Source organism: Scyliorhinus torazame, chromosome 26 (genome assembly GCF_047496885.1).
Source record: "Scyliorhinus torazame isolate Kashiwa2021f chromosome 26, sScyTor2.1, whole genome shotgun sequence".
In the NCBI taxonomy this organism is placed as follows: Eukaryota; Metazoa; Chordata; class Chondrichthyes; order Carcharhiniformes; family Scyliorhinidae; genus Scyliorhinus; species Scyliorhinus torazame.
Window position 1 is genome coordinate 14,203,994 of NC_092732.1, and position 18,610 is coordinate 14,222,603.

Sequence of the window (18,610 nt, forward strand, 5' to 3'; positions counted from 1 at the left end):
GATCCAGGTGGTTAATCCATCTTTCAATCTTTCAGTGTCTACAGAACCTCTCCTTAGTGATGGCCACTGCACTCACCTCTGTCCTCTGATTCTCCTTGGAGCTCTCCATCCCTCTGGTGTCTTCCACCGTGAAGACAGATGTAAAGACACTACTCAATTCCTCTGCCTTTTCTTTGATTCCCAGTATTACTTCTCCACATTTTCCAGTGGCGCAATATCTATTTTGCCTCTTTCTTTCCTTTTTTATATTGAAAAAACTCTTCCTATCTTAGTTTACATCACGAGCTAGCTTGGTAAAAAAGTTGGATTTGCTGTCAGTCAGTGTCGTGATTCCAAGGAATTTTAACTAAACACCTACTTTCAGCCAAATGTTTATCTGAAATATGTTCATCTCCACAGTGTACAACAATCACATTCTCATTGACCGCATGTATCGGTGTCTTCCGCGTTTGGTGAGAATTCCAAAGTCATCTGTGACACTGGCCCGAGATTTTTACCGTCAATTGGCAGTGACCATTTACCTCAAAGGTTTATAAACCTGTTAAACGTTGATGTTTCATTCCATTTCCCTGTCATGTGGCGCGGTGCTGGGGAGTGACCTGTCCCAAGTGGTTTCTGCGATATGGTCTTCTGAAGGATTTCCACTGCTTCCCTGATTAGGAAACTATCAGACAGAAGGTGCAGAATGTTTTGGATACAATGGACAACTCCATTGTTCTGACATTGAAGTCCATTATTGACAGAAAATTCTCCACTGTTCTGATATTGCAATCTATTGTTCACACAGATAGTTCCATTGTTCTAACATTGCAATCTATTATTCACATAAACAGCCCCACTATTCTAACTTTGCAATCTGTTGTTGGCACGGACTGATCCATTGTTCTGATATCTCAATCTGTTGCTCTCACAGGGAGATCCACTATTGTAACATTGCAATCTATTATTCTCAGAGACAACCACACTGACCTAAAGATTCAATCTGCTGTTCACCGCGACTTCTTCACTGTTTTACCGTTGCACAGAGACAGTTCCACAATTCTAAAATTGCAATCCATTATTTACAGAAACCGCTCCACTGTTGTAATATTTCAATATGTTGGTCACAGCAAGAGCTCCACAGTTCTAACATTGCAATCACATAAACTGCTCCACTGTTCTGATTTTGCAATGTCATGTCCGCAGGGACAGCTACACTGTAGTGAAAGTTCAATGTTTTGTTCACAGAGACTGCTCCCATGTTTTGCATTGCAACCGGGTGCCAAAAGGGACCGGTCCACTGTTCTGACATAGGCATCTATTGTTCACAGAGAGAGCTCCAATGTTCTGAAATTGCAATCTGTTCGTCACACAGACAACACCAATATTCTAGAATTGCAATCTGTTATTCACAGGGATAGTACAACGTTTCTATCATTGCAATCTATTATTCACAGAGCCAGCCCCAAAGTTCTAAAGTTGCAATCTGTTATTCAGAGAGACAGCTCCACTGTTCTAGCATTGCAATCTGCAGTTCACACAGACCGCTTCACTACTCTAAAATTGCAATCTGATGTTCACAGAAACATATGCACTGTTCGGACATTTCAAAGTATCGCTCACGCTGATTCCTCCACAGATCGATCATTGCAATATGTTGTTCACAGCGGCAGCTCCACTGTTCTGACATTGCAATCCATTGATCACAAAAAGAGCTCCACTGTTCAAACACTTCAATCTGATGTCGAAAGGGAGAGTTTCAATGTTGACATTGGAAGGTATTTTTCTAAGAGACAGCTCCAATGTTCTGACATTGTTATCTGTTGTTCACAAAGAGAGCTCCAATATTCTAAAATTCCAATTCAATTTTTCACAGAGACAACTCCACTATTCTGATATTGAAATATGTCGTTCACACAACCAGCTTAATTGTCCTTACATTAGGCCATAAGACCATAAGCATATGAGCAGAATTAGGCCACTCGGCCCATCGAGGCCATTACCTGATCCCTTCATTGATCTTTCTTAAAGACATTCAGTGATTTGGCCTGCACAGCATTCTGTGGCAAAGAGTTCCAGATTCACCACCCTCTGGCTGAAGAAATTCCTCCTCATCTCTGTTTGAAAGGATGGTCCATTTAGTCTGATATTGTATCCTCTGCTTCTAGTTTTTAGTACAAATGTAAACATCCTCTCCATGTACACTCTATCCAGGCCTCGCAGTAACCTGTAAGTTTCAAAAAGATCCCCCTCATCTTTCTAAACTACAACGAGTACAGACCCAGAGTCCTCAACCGTTCCTCATACGACAAGCTCTTCATTCCACGAATCATTCTTGTGGACATCCTCTGGACCTTTCCAAAGGTCTGCACATCCTTTCTTCGATACGAGGTCCAGAAATTCTCGAAGTACTCCAAATGGTGTCTGACCAGAACCTTATACAGCCTCAAACTTGCATTCCTGTTCTTGTGTTCTAGCCCTCTTGACATGAACCCTAACATTGCATTTGCCTTCTTAACTGCGACTGAACCTGCAGGTCAACGTTAATAGAATCGTGAGTAAGGACGCCCGCCCCTTTGTGCTTCTGGTTACCTAAGCATTTCCTAATTAGAAAATAGCCTATGCCTAAATTCCTCCTTCCAGAGTGCATAACCTCAGACTTTCCCACATTGTATTTTATTTGCTACTTCATTGCCCACTTTCCCAGCCTGTCCAAATCCTTCTGCAGCCCGTCTGATTCCTCAATGCTACCCTTCCCTCTACAAATCTTTGTATCATCCGCAAACGTAGCAACTGTGTCTTTAGTTCCTTCTTCCAGATCATTAATGTATATTGTGAAATGCTGTGGTCCCAGCACTGACCCCTGAGGCACACCACAAGTCACCGGCTGCCATCGTGAAATGTACCCCATTATCCCCACTCTCTGCCTTCTAACAGTCTGACAATCCTCTATCCATGCCAGGATATTACCCTTAACTCCATGGGTTCTTAACTTATTTAACAGTGTCCTATGCGGCAACTTGTCAAAGGACCTCTGAAAATCTAAATAAATCACTTCCACTGGTTCTCCTTTCTCTAACTTCCTTGTTACTTCCTCAAAGACCTGTAACAGATTAGTCAGAATGACCTCCCCTTGACGAAGCTTTATCAAGTTACCGCAATCTCATCGTTAATAATGGACTCTAAAATCTTACCAATGACCGAATTCAGGCTGGCCGGCCAATAGTTTCCCTTCTTCTGTCTCCCTCCGTTCGTAAACAGTGGTGTTACGTTAGCCGCTTTCCAGTCCTCTGGCACCCTTCCTGCCTCCAGTGATTCCGAAAAGATCACCACCAATTCCTCCACAATCTTATCAGCTGTCTCTGTTAGAACCCTGGGTTGTAGTCCATCCGGTCCAGTTGATTTAACCACCTTCAGGCCTTTCGGTTTGCCCAGAAACCTCTTCTTAGTGATGGTCACTTCACGCACCTCTGCCCCATGGTTCTCCTGAGCTCTGGCATCCCACTGGTATCTTCGACCGTGGAGACGGATAAAAAGTAACGATTCTGTTCCTCTGCCATTTCTTTGTTTCCTATTATTTATTCTCCAGCCACATTTTCCAGTGATCCAATGTTTATTTTCCGCCTCTCTCTTAGGTTTTATATATTGGAATAACATCTTTCTATCTTCCTTTATATTACTAGCTAGCTTTCACTCATATTAAACAGTTCCTCCCTTAATACTTTTTTAGTTGTCCTCTACTCGCTTTTAGGCTTACCAATCCTCTGGCTTCCCACTAATTCTCGCTACTTTGTATGCTTCTTCTTTTGCTTTTCTGCTGTCCTTGACTTCTCTCGTCTGCCATGGATGCCTTGTCCTCCCCTTAGTATGTTTCCTCCTGCTTCGAATGAATTTATGTTGAGTCCCCCGAATAACTCCCAAATATTCTGCGATTGTTGTTCCACTATCTTCCCTGCTCGGCTACTTTTCCAATCAACTCTGGCCAGCTCCTCCCACGTGTATTTGTATTTACCCTTATTTAATTGTAATACCGTTGTATCTGATTGTAGCTTCCCCTCTCAAACCTCAGGGTAAATTCTATCATATTGTGGTGACTGCTCACTACGGTTTACTTCACCTTAAGTTCCCTGATCAAGTCTGCTTCATTCCACATAAACACACCCAGAATGTCCTGTTCCCTCGTAGTCTCTGTCACAAGCTGCTCCAAAAAACATCTCTCAGACAACCTATTGTTCACAAAAACAACTCCAATGTTGTAACATTACAATCTGTTGTTCACAAAGACACGTCCACAGTTCTAACTTTGCAATCTATTTTTCACAGAGACAGCTCCACTGTTCTAACAATGCAATCTGTTGTTCACAGAAAGGACTCCGCTGTTCTAACATTGCAATCGATTATTCACACAGTCCCACAGTTCTAAAATGACAATCCATTGGTCTCAGAGGCAGCAGCTCCACTGTTGTAACGTTGCAATCTGCTCGAAAGAATGTCATGGGACTGTCACTAAAATACATTTTGGTCTTCTCAAGTGGCTGCAGTGTTGCCAGTGTATGGGTGGAGCTGGGTTCTGTCTCTGATATTTACTTTCGTTTTGAGCTCGAAGGGATTTTGACTCTGAGTTTCAGTTTCCTTTTCTGTTGGACAGCTGCATTCAAACCAAGGAGGTGTAGTTAGGTCTCTCTCTCTGCATGCTAACGAATGTCTCCAGGTCACTTGATGATTTCAAAGTACGACCTATTTCTGTAAGGAATGCAAACCTACTGTCTGTGTTAAAAAGGGTCTGCGACTTAATAATAATAATAATCGCTTATTGTCACAAGTAAGCTACTGTGAAAAGCCCTTCGTCTTCACATTCCGGCGCCTGTCCGGGGAGGCCGGTACGGGAATTGAAGCTGCGCTGCTGGCCTTGTTCTTTATTACATGCCAGCTGTGTCGCCCGCTGTGCTAAACCAGCCCCGAAATATTCCGATCAAATTATTACTGCGATGGCCGGTAATCGAACCCGGGTCAACTGCTTGGAAGGCAGCTATGCTCACTACTATACCACCATCTCGCACTTATGGACTTATAGATGTTGTTTGGATATAAACTAAGGGTTACCTATAGAATACTGTATCACTTGAGGGGGGGGTGTATTAGTGTTGATAGTTGATAAACTGGTTACTGGTGCGGGAAAGAGAGATTCCATTTCATGGGGCATTGGCATCAGTACTGGGGCAGGAGGGACCTGTACCGTTTCGACGGTCTTCACCTGAACCATTCTGGGACCAGCGTTCTAGCGAATAGGATAAATAGGTTTGTCACAAGGACTTTAAACTAGTAAGTTGGGGGGAAGAGAAGGGTAAAGCTATGGACAGTATAATGGTTAATGGAGAGCAAGGCAGCAGGTTACGTGGCAGGTTATTATGTAGAGATATGGGTTCAAAGACAAGAAAAATTAAGAGAAAGGGTAAGAGGAAAAATAATTTGCGAAAAGTTACTGATCAAGGTGTTAGGATTCATAACAAAGACATAAAAAACAGCGTAAGTGTACTTTACCTGAATGCTCGTAGTATACGGAATAAGGTGAATGAGTTGATGGCGCAAATCATCGTGAATGATTATGATTTAGTGGCCATTACTGAAACATGGTTAAAAGATGGTCACGACTGGGAGTTAAATATCCAAGGGTATCAGACTATACGAAAGGATAGAATGGACGGTAAGGGCGGTGGTGTAGCTTTGTTGTTTAAGGATGGCATCCGGGCAATAGTAAGGGATGATATTGGTGCTATGGAGGACAAGGTTAAATCAATTTGGGTGGAAATCAGGAATAGTAAGGCGAAAAGATCACTGATAGGAGTAGTCGACAGGCCCCCAAATAGTAACAGGATGGTAGGGCAGGCAATAAGCAAAGAAATAACGGATGCATGTAGAAATGGTACAGCGGTTATCATGGGAGATTTTAATCTGCATGTCGATTGGTTTAACCAGGTTGGTAAAAGCAGCCTTGAGGAGGAGTTTATAGAATGTGTCCGGGATAATTTCCTGGAACAGTATGTAATGGAACCTACAAGGGAACAAGCGGTCCTAGATCTGGTCCTGTGTAATGAGGCAGGATTGATTAATGATCTCATAGTTCGGGATCCTCTTGGAAGGAGCGACCACAATATGGTGGAATTTAAAATACAGTTGGAGGATGACAAGGCAAAATCAAACACTAGTGTTTTGTGCTTAAACAAAGGCGATTACAATGGGATGAGAGAAGAGTAAGGTAGACTGGGAGCAAAGACTTCATGGTGAAGCAGTTGAGGAACAGTGGACAACCTTCCGAGCGATCTTTCACAGTGTTCAGAAAAGGTTCATACTGACAAAAAAGAAAGACGGTAGAAAGTGGAAAAATCGACCGTGGATATCTAAGGACATACCGGAGAGTATCAAATTGAAGGAAAAAGCATACAAAGTAGCAAAGATTAGTGGGAGACTAGAGCACTGGGAAGTCTTTAGAGGACAACAGAAAGCTACTAAAAAAGCAATAAAGAAGAGTAAGGTAGACTATGAAAGTAAACTTGCTCAGAACATAAAGGCAGATAGTAAAAGCTTCTACAAATATATAAGACAAAAAAGAGTGGCTAAGGTAAATATTGGTCCTTTGGAAGATGAGAAGGGAGATTTAATAATAGGAGACGGGGAAATGGCTGAGGAACTGACCAGGTTCTTTGGGTCAGTCTTCACAGTGGAAGGCACAAATAACATGCCAGTGACTGATGGAAACAAGATATGATAGGTGAGGACCTTGAGATGATTGTAATCACTAAGGAGGCAGTATTGGACAAGGTAATGGGGCTAAAGGTCCCCTGGCCCTGATGGGATGCATCCCAGAGTGTTAAAAGAGATGGATAGGGAAATTGTAAACCCACTAGTGATAATTTATCAACATTCACTAGACTCTGGGGTGGTCCCAGAGGATTGGAAAGTAGCAAACGTGACACCACTGTTTAAAAAAGGAGGTCGACAGAAAGCGGGTAATTATAGGCCGGTAAGCTTAACTTTGGTTGTAGGGAAAATGCTGGAATCTATCATTAAGGAGGAAATAGTTGGGCACCTGTCGGGAAATTGTCCCATTGGGCAGACACAGCATGGGTTCATAAAGGGTAGGTCGTGTCGGACTAATTTGGTAGAATTTTTTGAGGACGTTACCAGTGCAGTAGATAACGGGGAGCCAATGGATGTGGTATATCTGGATTTCCAGAAAGCTTTTGACAAGGTGCCACACAAAAGGTTGCTACATAAACTAAATATGCATGGTACTGAGGGTAAAGTGGTAGCATGGGTAGAGGTTTGGTTAACTAACAGAAAGCAGAGAGTGGGGATAAATGGGTGTTTCTCTGGTTGGCAAATTGTAACTAGTGGGGTCCCTCAAGGATCAGTGTTGGGCCCGCAGTTGTTCACAATTTACATAGATGATTTGGAGTTGAGGACCAAGTGCAATGTGGCAAAGTTTGCAGACGACACTAAGATGAGTGGTAAAGCAAAAAGTGCAGAGGATACCGGAAGTCTCCAGAATAATTTGGATAGGTTAGGTGAATGCGCTAGGGTCTGGCAGATGGAATTCAATGTTGCCAAGTGTGAGGCTATCCATTTTGGGAGGAATAACAGCAGAATGGATTATTATTTAAACGATAAGATGATAAAACATGCTGCTGTGCAGAGGGACCTGGGTGTGCTGGTGCACGAGTCGCAAAAAGTTGGTGTGCAGGTGCAACAGGTGATTAAGAAGGCTAATCGAGTTTTGTCTTTCAATGCTAGAGGGACGGAGTTCAAGACTAGTGAGGTTATGCTGCAATTGTACAGGGTGTTGGTGAGGCCACATCTGGAGTATTGTGTTTAGTTTTGGTCTCCTTACCTGAGAAAGGACATATTGGCACTGGAGGGAGTGAAGAGGAGATTCACTAGGTTGATCCCAGAGTTGAGGGGATTAGATTATGACGAGAGGTTGAGTAGACTGGGACTGTACTCACTCAAGTTGAGAAGGATACGGGGGGATCTCATTGAAACATATAAAATTATGAAGGGAATAGATAGGATAGATGCGGGCAGGTTGTTTCCACTGGTCGGGGAAAGCAGAACTAGTGGTCGTAGCCTCAAAATAAGGGGAAGTAGATTTAGGACCGAGTTTAGGAGGAACTTCTTCACCCAAAGGGTTGTGAATCTCTGGAATTTCTCGCCCAGTGAAGCAGTCGAGGCTCCTTCTTTAAACGTTTTTAAGAAAAAAATAGATACCTTTCTAAAGAATAAAGGGATTCGGGGATTATGGTGTATGGGCCGGAGAATGGAGCTGAGTCCACAAAGATCAGCCATGATCTCCTTAAATGGCGGAGCAGGCTCGAGGGGCCAGATGGCCTACTCCTGTTCATAGTTCTTATTTTATGTTCTTGAGAAAAACTCCGTCAAATTAGTGAGACACGCATTCCCCTTCACAAAACCGGGCTGTCTCTCGCTAATACGTCCACTTCTTCCGAATTGGACTAGATCGTGTCTCGAAGAATTATCTCAGGAAATTTCCCTACCCCTGTCGTAAGGCTCGCCGGCCTGTTTTTCCCTGCATTATCCTTACTACCCTTCATAAACGAGGGAACAACATTGGCTATTCTCCAATCCTCCAGGACATCACCTGAAGACAGTGAGGATGGAAAGATTTCTGTGCGAGTGCCAGTGTGTGAGAGATGAAGTGTGAGATCCGGCGTGTGAGAGAAAGTTTGTGAGAGCTGGAGTGTGACAGCGTTTCTGAGAGTGTAAGAGAGTATGTGATAGCCGGAGTATGTGCGAGCCAGTGTGTGAGAGCGTGCGTGAGAGCGGTTCTGAGGGTGTACGGGAGTGTGCGAACCTGTGTGTGAGAGCCAGTGTTTGAGAGATAGTGTGTGAGAGCGTTTCTGAGAGTGTACGAGAGTGTGTGAGAGCCGGAGTATGGGAGCCAGAGCTCTCATACTCCAACCTTCACACACGCTTGCATTATCCAGCTCTTACACTCGGGCACTCCCATTCCGTCTCTTACACACTGGCTCTCACACACCGGTTTTCACACTTCGGTTCTCACACACGCTCGCAGATATATTCTTAAGTACCGGTTCTCACTCACTGGCTCTCACACTCCGGCTCTCACACACTCTCCGACACTCTCAGAAACGCTCTCACACTCCATCTCTCACACACCGGCGATGACACACCATCTCTCACACACCTGCTCTCACACTCCGGCTTTCACACACTCTCTTACACTCTGAAACGCTCTCACACTAAGCTCTCACATTCCAGGCCTCACACACGTTCTCATACTCTGGCTCCCGTACTCCAAACTTCACAGAACTTCGCATACTCCAGCACTCACTGCGGCTCTCACATTCTGGCACTCACAGATCTGATCTCACACTGCAACCCTCGCCGTCTGGCTCTCACAGTCCATCACTCCTGGATCTCACACACACTCTCACACATGCTCTTAAAGCCTGGTTTTGACACACCGGCTCTCACACATGCTTTAACACAGTCTCCCACACCCGGCTCTCACACACGATCTCACACACCGATTTATATTAATGCTCTCTCACTCGCTCCTAAAATCCTGCTCTCGCACAATCTGTCACACTCCGAATCTCACACCCCGGCTCTCACACGCACACTCACACTCCAGCTCTCACACTCCTGCTCACACTCCGGCTCTCACACACGCTCTGACACGCTCTGACAAAATCGGAAAAGCTGTGGCCTAGTGGTATCTCACTGTCCTATTAACCCTAGACCCATGGACATTCTCTTGTGACGGGGTTCGAATCCCGCCACTGCCAATGGTGATAAACGAATGTATTAAATAACTACAATTCAAACTAAATGTTGAGAAACGTGATTGGTGTAAAAAAAAACTTCTGGTTCACTAATGACCTGCAGTGAAGAAAGCACAATTGCTTCACAGCTCCAGGGTCCCAGGTTCGATTCCGGCTTGGGTCACTGTCTGTGCGGAGTCTGCACATCCTCCCCGTGTCTGCGTGGGTTTCCTCCGGGTGCTCCGGTTCCTTCCACAGTCCAAAGATGTGCAGGTTAGGTGGATTGGCTATGATAAATTGCCCTTAGTGCCCAAAATTGCCCTTGGTGTTGGGTGGAGGTGTTGACTTTGGGTAGGGTGCTCTTTCCAAGAGCTGGTGCAGACTCAAAGGGCCGAATGGCCTCCTGCTGTAAATTCAATGATAATCTATGATTAATCTAGGACAAAGGTTCGGCACAACATCGTGGGCCAAAGGGCCTGTTCTGTGCTGTATTTTCTATGTTCTGTGTTCTATGTTCTACCTGTAACTCCAGACCAGGCCAAGCCACGAGACCCACATCTCATGAAGGAATAGTAAAAACTCCGTACGCTCTCAATACAAATTTCTATGTTCCATCTCTCACACATGCTCCCAGACATGCTCATGCACACAAACTGTCACATTCCACCTTTCAGACACCGGCTTTCACACACGCTCTCACACACCGGCTCACCTACACGCTCTCACACACACTAACACTCCAGATGTAGCACACACACTCCCACACTCCGCCTCTCACATTCTGGCTCTCGCATTCCGACTCACACAGACTCTCCAACTCACAATTCAGACAAGTTCCAGTGAAGCTCAACGCAAACTGGAGAAACAACATCTCATCTTCCGGTTAGGCACGCTTCAACCTTCCGGCCTGAACATCGAATTCAACAACTTCACATGATCAGCTCTACTCCAACTCGACCCATTTGTTTTCATCCCATTTCATTTTAACTGTCTCGTTACCATTTCTTTCTTAATATATATTTAATTGCACCCTCCAATCTTATCCGCCTCTCCTTCACCTTTCTCCTCTTTGCTTCCCCCTTCCCCTCCTACCACATCTACAGTTCATCCTCTGATATTAGTGTCCCTGCTGTTTGACATTTCACATCTTTTGTTCTCTCTGGGGACTGCCATTTGCACTCTTTCCCCTTGGTTTCTGTGGCCATTAGCACCCGGTTTCCCTGTGTTTCTGTGGCTATGACTCATCTTTCGTGCTCACTCCACAGAATAAATATTTCCCACTTTCTCTGTCTGTTAACTCTGACAAAGATTCATCAGACTCGAAACGTTATCTCTTGTCTCTCCCTACAGATGCTGCCAGACCTGCTGAGATTTTCCAGCATTTTCTCTTTCGTTTCAGCCCTCACTCTCCGGCTGTCACACACTTCTGCTCTCACAAATGCTCTCACGCTTCTCCTCGAACAATCCCGGCTCTCACACACTGCGCCTCTCACACACATGCTCTCACACATGATCTCACACTCTCGGTTGTCACACATCAGGATCTCACACACGTTCTCAAACTCGCTTTCACACTGCAGCTCTCACACTCCGGCTCTCACGCACTGGCTCCCACACACGCTCTCACACTCTGGATCTCACACACATGCTCTTACACAGGCTCTCACACTCCGGCTCTCACATCCTGGCTCTCAAACACGCTCTCACACCGGCTCTCAGACTCTATCTCTCATACTGCGGCTCACATCTATCTCCGCACCCATTCCATGACTCCATATCTCTCACACACACTTTCACACTCTGGCTCTCACACATTTCTCGCACTCTCATATATATTCAGTTATCCTCTTTCAAACACACCGCCTATCCCTCTCACACACGCTCCCTCTCACACTCTCTGTCTCTCGCACGGTCTTCCTCTAACACACTTTCTCCATCTCGCACTCTTTTTCAGTCACTCACAGTCCCTCCATCTCCCAGATGCTTTCCCTCTCTCAAACATTCATTCAAACACACACTTCTCTGATCACACGATATCCCCCTCCATCTCTTCCTCGCTCGCACTGCCTCCCTTTCTCACAAACACTCCCTCTCGCATCCTCGCTGGACCTTTCTCTCCCTCTGCCACGCGCTCTTCCTCTTTCAGACTCGCTCTCACACATACACTCTTTCTTTATCACACGGTCTCCTTCTCGCACTCTGTCTCCCTCTCGCACACTATCTCACTCTACAGTATCTACCGCTCTTCCCTGCCGAACAAGCTATCACTCTACCACGTTCCCTCCCTCTCCCACACAATCTCTCTCTCACGCTCTCTACCTCATTCCTAATCACTCCCAAGCGCGCCCACTCTCACAGTCCATCTCTCATACTACTCCGCCCCTCACTCGCTCACATTTTCTCCCTCTCTCACACGCTATCACACTCTCTCCATCCTTCTCTCTTTCTCTCTCCGTCCCTTTGTCACACACCCTGACACTTTCTCGCATACTCTAAACTCGCCCCTACTCTCTCGCACATCCGTTCGCTCTCTCACACTCCTTCTTCATCTCACACAGAACCCTCCTCCCACTTCCTCCCTCGCTCACCCTCACTCATTGAGTCTCCGTACTCTCTTCCTGTCTCACATGCTCACACTCTCTCCCTCTCTCATACTCACTATCAATCTCTGCTACTCTCAAACATTGCTCGTTTCTCACAATCTATCCCTCTATCAAACTCTCTACCTCCCCATCTCTCTCCCTCCTTATCTCACACACCCTCCACCCCAGGCAACTTCTCTCAAACACTTTCCCCCACCCTGTCACTCTTTCTCACATTCTTTTCGTCACACATACTCACTCTCACTCACTCACACGCTCCCTCGGCTACTCACACACTCTAGATATTTATGACAGAGATGACTTATCTCTATGATTACTTTAGCATTTTACACACAACAATTCTCACGCCAACGGCCTCCCTCATCCAGTCCCGCTCTGTATACATTCTGTTCTCTGCCCATTGTCTCAATCAGCCGCCTTCTCTCGTTTTACTCTGTATTGCTCGCATCATCTTTCTCTCTAACCCTCTTTCTCTCTCAACCGCTTCGTCTGTCACCCTATCATCTATCAGCATATCTCGCAGACCAGCTCTCTCGCTCTTCCTCCACATCTCAACCCGTCTCTCTCAGTTTAAGTGTGTGTATCAGTAGGTGGGCCGGTGTCAGTTCGAGACGGTGTATAAGTTTTCGCAGCTGAATACATTTTTTTGCTGCTCGATGAGGTGATGTGTTTTTATCTGCTGCCGGATCTGAGTTTTCTGAGGTGTCCCAATGTTTCAAAATATTTCTAATTTCTGGAGCTGCATCAGAATAAGGCTTGGAATCATATACTTTAAATAGTTGCAGATATCCGATTCACTGAGATGTGCTACTTATGGAGACCCAGAACCCACTTAAATTAATGAACTGAATGGTCACAGTTAAAGAGGCAGCTTCACGTCAGAGTGCAGTGGAACCACCCAGAGAAACACACTGACAATTTGAACCGAATCACTGAATGGTCACAGTTACAGAGTGCAGTGGAACCACCCAGAGAAACACACTGACAATTGGAACTGAATCACTGAATGGTCACAGTTACAGAGGCAGCTCCACTCCAGAGTGCAGTGGAACCACCCAGAGAAACACACTGACAATTGGAACCGAATCACTAAATGGTCACAGTTAAAGAGGGAACTTCACTCCAGAGAGCAGTGGAACCACCCAGAGAAACACACTAACAATTGGATTGATTCACTGAATGGTTACAGTCGAGTGACGGATGTCATGAAACAATGTGAGATCTAGACATTGGGCTGATGGTCTTTGAGTGGACAACATATTTTCTGTTATTGTTAGGTGAACGATGTGATCAACAAAGCCCAGTGTTGGAAATGTTCACTCACTGAAAAAAATCATATTTTTTTAAACCCAATGTCGTAATTTGTTTTTTTCAATTCCTTGAAAACAAGTTTAGAGATTTTGCAGCCTGAATGTCGCGGGGGTGGTTCCTCAGGGTATAAATTAAAGGTTTATGGTAATATATAATCTCAGAGTTTAAGTCAGCGAGGCTGTCAACAGCACGTCACACTCAACATGCTTCTTCCAATTGACATGGTTCAGAAAATATTCAACCCAATTCTTGCTATGGTTGGAGTTCCTGGTAAGTGAATATCGCCTTTGTAGGTGTGTAAATCTGTGTGTGAGCGGTCTCTGATTTGAAACACTGAATGAAAATGTTTAATGCTAGTCTGGTGCTCACTGTGATCTACAACGTAATTCACTTATGTCAAATATCGTTAAACGTATCTGTTGTTTGAATCGCTTTGACCAACTGACAATAACCCTCTGTTTTCAACTCACGGGACCTCTGATTAATGAAGGTATTATATTTAGTGGAACCATGTAAAATGTTAGATTGGATCTCAGTGCAGGTAATCTCTATGAACGAAGATTTAGTGGGGGTAACATTTCAATTACGCCGAGTGTGGATGACGAACGAGAGTGGAATATGTGACCTCAGTGAACAAGGATTACTGGAAGCATCTGTCCGTGCAGAATTGTACTAAGTGTGGTTCTCTCAACATAGTGGAATATTTGACAACAGTGAACAATCTTACTGCAAGTATCTGCCAGTGCAGAAGAGTGCTGAGTGTGGGTCTCCGACCAGAGTGGAATATCTGACAGCAGTTATCAAGGATTACTGAAAGCATCTGTCAGTGCAGAATTATACGGAATGAGGGTCTCTCATCAGAGTGGAATATATAGAACATAGAACATTACAGCGCAGTACAGGCCCTTCGGCCCTCAATGTTGCGCCGACCTGTGAAACCACTCTAAAGCCCATCTGCACTATTCCCTTATCGTCCATATGTCGAGCCAATGACCATTTGAATGCCCTTACTGTTGGCGAGACCACTAGTGTTGCAGGCAGTGCATTCCACACCCTTACAACGCTCTGAGTAAAGAACCTACCTCTGACATCTGTCTTATATCGATCTCCCCTCAATTTAAAGCTATGTCCCCTCGTGCTAGACATCACCATCCGAGGAAAAAGGCTCTCACTGTCCACCCTATCCAATCCTCTGATCATCTTGTATGCCTCAATCAAGTCACCTCTTAACCTTCTTCTCTCTAACGAAAACAGCCTCAAGTCCCTCAGCCTTTCCTCATAAGATCTTCCCTCCATACCAGGCTACATTCTGGGAAATCTCCTCTGCACCCTTTCCAATCCCACATCCTTTCTATAATACGGCGACCAGAACTGCACGCAATACTCCCAATGCGGCCGCACCAGAGTTTTGTACAGCTGCAACATGACCTCATGGCTCCGAAACTCAATCCCTCTACCAATAAAAGCTAACACACCGTACGCCTTCTTAACAACCCTCTCAACCTTGGTGGCAACTTTCAGGGATCTATGTACATGGACACCGAGATCTCTCTGCTCATCCACACTGCCAAGAATCTTACCGTTATCTGATCCATATTATCCATATGTTACTGGAACTATCTGTCCTTAAAGAATTGTATTGTGTGTGGGTCAGGAACTTGACTGAAATAAATTGGTACTGGGCAGCACGGTGGCACTGTGGTTAGCATTGCGGCTTCAAGTCACTAAAGTCCCAGGTTCGATTCCGGCTCTGGGGAACCAACCGTGTACTGTTTTCACATTATTCACGTGTTTGCGTGGGTTCCACTCCCACAACTAAAAGATGTGCTTGGTAGGTGGATTGGCCCCTTAATTGGAAAAAAATAATTGCGTACGCTAATTAAAAAAAAAATACATATTCCTCTCAACCAGTAATGCTACTCGCCGAGCTATTAAATGCGCTGCTCTATCTCTCCTGAATTACCTGTATCTTCCAGAGTTCAGCTGCCAATCTCCTTTGTTTAAACATGTTATTGTGAAAGCCACAACATCATAATTCCAATTACGAGATTTTTAAAAAACATACACCAATAAATTTGATCTAATTATTTAAAATATGGTTTATTGGTGAATTGTCGCTCTATCACATGGAGAGAAATCTCTCTATGTCTCTCTCTCTCTCCCTCTCACTCTCTCTGTCTCTCCCTCCCTCTCTCTCTCCCTCTCCCTCTCTCGATGTTTTTTTACCGATGGATTAGCTTGAAAATAGGAAGAGTTTTGCTGTGTTTTGAAGATGTTTTATATTTGTTGTGTTAAGTGAAAAGTCTCGATATCTCTGTTTTGTCATGAACTGAAACACATATTAAGTGTGATATAATCTGATATAAAAATCCCCACAGCTGTGCAGTAATCTCTGAGGCTTTGTGATGTGTTTCTCATTTCCGTTAATCCGGAAATGGACTCCAATGTTTGTTGAATTTTTATGGGTGTTTTAAACGATTTGTTGCTGCTTCAAACGATTTGTGAATGCATTCATCTGAACACAGAAACCCTTCCAATCGATCCAGACGCTTCTCTTCCAATGAGCGATTTGGGGCATTCATAGTTCTGATCAAAATGCAACATCGGACTCTGAGCTATCGGGAAACTAATTTCCCATTGAAATACCCACTTTGCAAGTTTATAATTGATGACGTATGTGTTTCTGTATTTAGTTGTATTCCTCCTATGTATTCACTATCACTCTCAATTTGGGGTTGTCCCCTAAATTCTGCCCTTTTCCATAACCGTGGTAGCCTCCAGCACGTTCCTTGGGTTTACAGGGCTCTCAACCATGTTCAATTTATTTCGCACACCTCCGCCCAGGCAAGATAATACTGTGCCCCTATCCTCACTGTCCACACAGCCGTCCTTCACTTCCAAATGATTATCCACCATCATTTCCATCAACTCCTGCATGATGCCACCACCAAACACATCTTCTCATCTCTCCAACCACACCCCACATTGTCTGCATTCATCAGTTACTGCTCCTTCGTTCACACCTGAGTCCACTTCTCCAATCCCTTTCCCACTCCACAATCCTTTGCAATAGAATACGGTGCAACAACTTTATCCCCTTTACCTCATCTCGTGTCATGATTCCGGGCATTAACCTCTCCTTTCTGGTGAAGCAGATTTTCACTTGTGCTTCTGTCAATTTGGCTACTGGATTCGCTGCTCTCAATACCGTCTCCTCTACATTGAGGAGGCTAAACACAGACTGGGTAACCACGTTGCGGAATACCTTCACCCAGCCCACAAATATGACCCCGGTCTTCCTGGTCCGGCTATTCTAACTCAGCACCTTGCTCTCGTGCCCATCTGTCTGTCCTTGATCTGCTGCAAGGGTGCAATGAAGCCCAACGCAAGCTGGAGGAGCAACATCTCATCTTCGAATTAGACACGTCACAGCGCTCAGGACTCAACTTTACCTTCAACAACTTTAAACTGAGAACTTTCTCATCCATCTTAACGCCTCTTTGTTTGGAATACCCAATCTGTTTAATCGTACACAATGAATCGAAATCTGGAGAGAGTCTACTCCTATAAGTGAACCCTGGGGAATATTCCTGAGCGAAGACTGTTAGAGATTGTTTCCAAACCGGGGGAGACGATATATTCCAGGGAATAATGCCATCTGTCGATGCTCGGAAACTGACCACGGAGTGTTCTTGGGAAAGGGTACCTCACGAATGACCGAACCAGGGAGGGGTGTGGCTTGGGGAATTTATGGAGAGTGGAAGGGCTCTAGTCGTCTCAAAATTATGAACTGAGGAGATCCTGTGCTTGGGTTTTTTTTCTATTGATCGCGGACAATTCCAATAATTCCAATAATATAGGAGTGGTATCTAACTCCATCTGGAATCAAGTTCAATGAACGGTCCAATCCGTGGTGTGTCCCAACAATTGGGAGTGAGGAGGGATGACAATTTGTGGTCTGTGTGTACCTGGGTTGGGAAACCTTGGCTGGCTGAGTTAATCCTGCAAATCAGTCTAAATGAGAAATGTCACCTTTCCCAAGTGTATCTGAATAATGAACATTTCCCGACGCCCGCCATTAAACTGACAGGGCTGCAGTTCACACTTTTCCAATTCGAGGTTTAAGCCCTGGTTACGTTTGCTCCTTCCCTCGTTGCAATGTTCATCTCTGTGTCCACTCTTCTTCCAACACTCCCACTCACACACTGCCCATTGTATTGATGCTGAAATCCTGTCCTGGTTCAGGCACGGAGAATGTTTAATCAGTAATTTCCAGGCTCTTCTCCCTTCCCTCTCTGACAGTTAATTTACTGGGAATTGTGATTCTGTGTCGGGGGAAGTGTGGCCTCTCTACCTGCACCACTCGCTACCTGGTGGCCATGGCGGTGGCGGATCTGCTGTTTCTTATCTCCCGCGTCATACTGAACAGAATGAATGTTTATTATTTTCCCCGGAACTTCCTGGAATTCACCCCTGTGTGTAGTGCTAACATTTTCCTGATTTCTGCAGCATCGGACTGTTCTGTCTGGTTCACAGTCACTTTCTCCTTTGATCGATTTGTGGCCATTGGCTGCCAGAAACTGAAAACCAAATATTGCACTGGGAAAACTGCAGCTGTGATTCTGTCTACAGCCGGCCTCCTGCTCATAATAAAAAACATCCCCTGGTACTTTCTGTATGAACCTATACAGATAATCGACAATGTCCAGTGGGGTTGTCGGCCAAAGAGCAGCTTTTTCACAAATCCTATGTGGGTTTTATTTATCTCGTTTTCTCAGGTTTCAATGCCATTGGTCCCATTCGGTTTAATCCTGTTGATCAACGCTCTGACAGTCAGACACATTATAGTCACCAGTCGAGTCCGGAAGACACTGAGAGCTCAGAGTCAGGGAGACAATCGCAAAGACCCAGAGA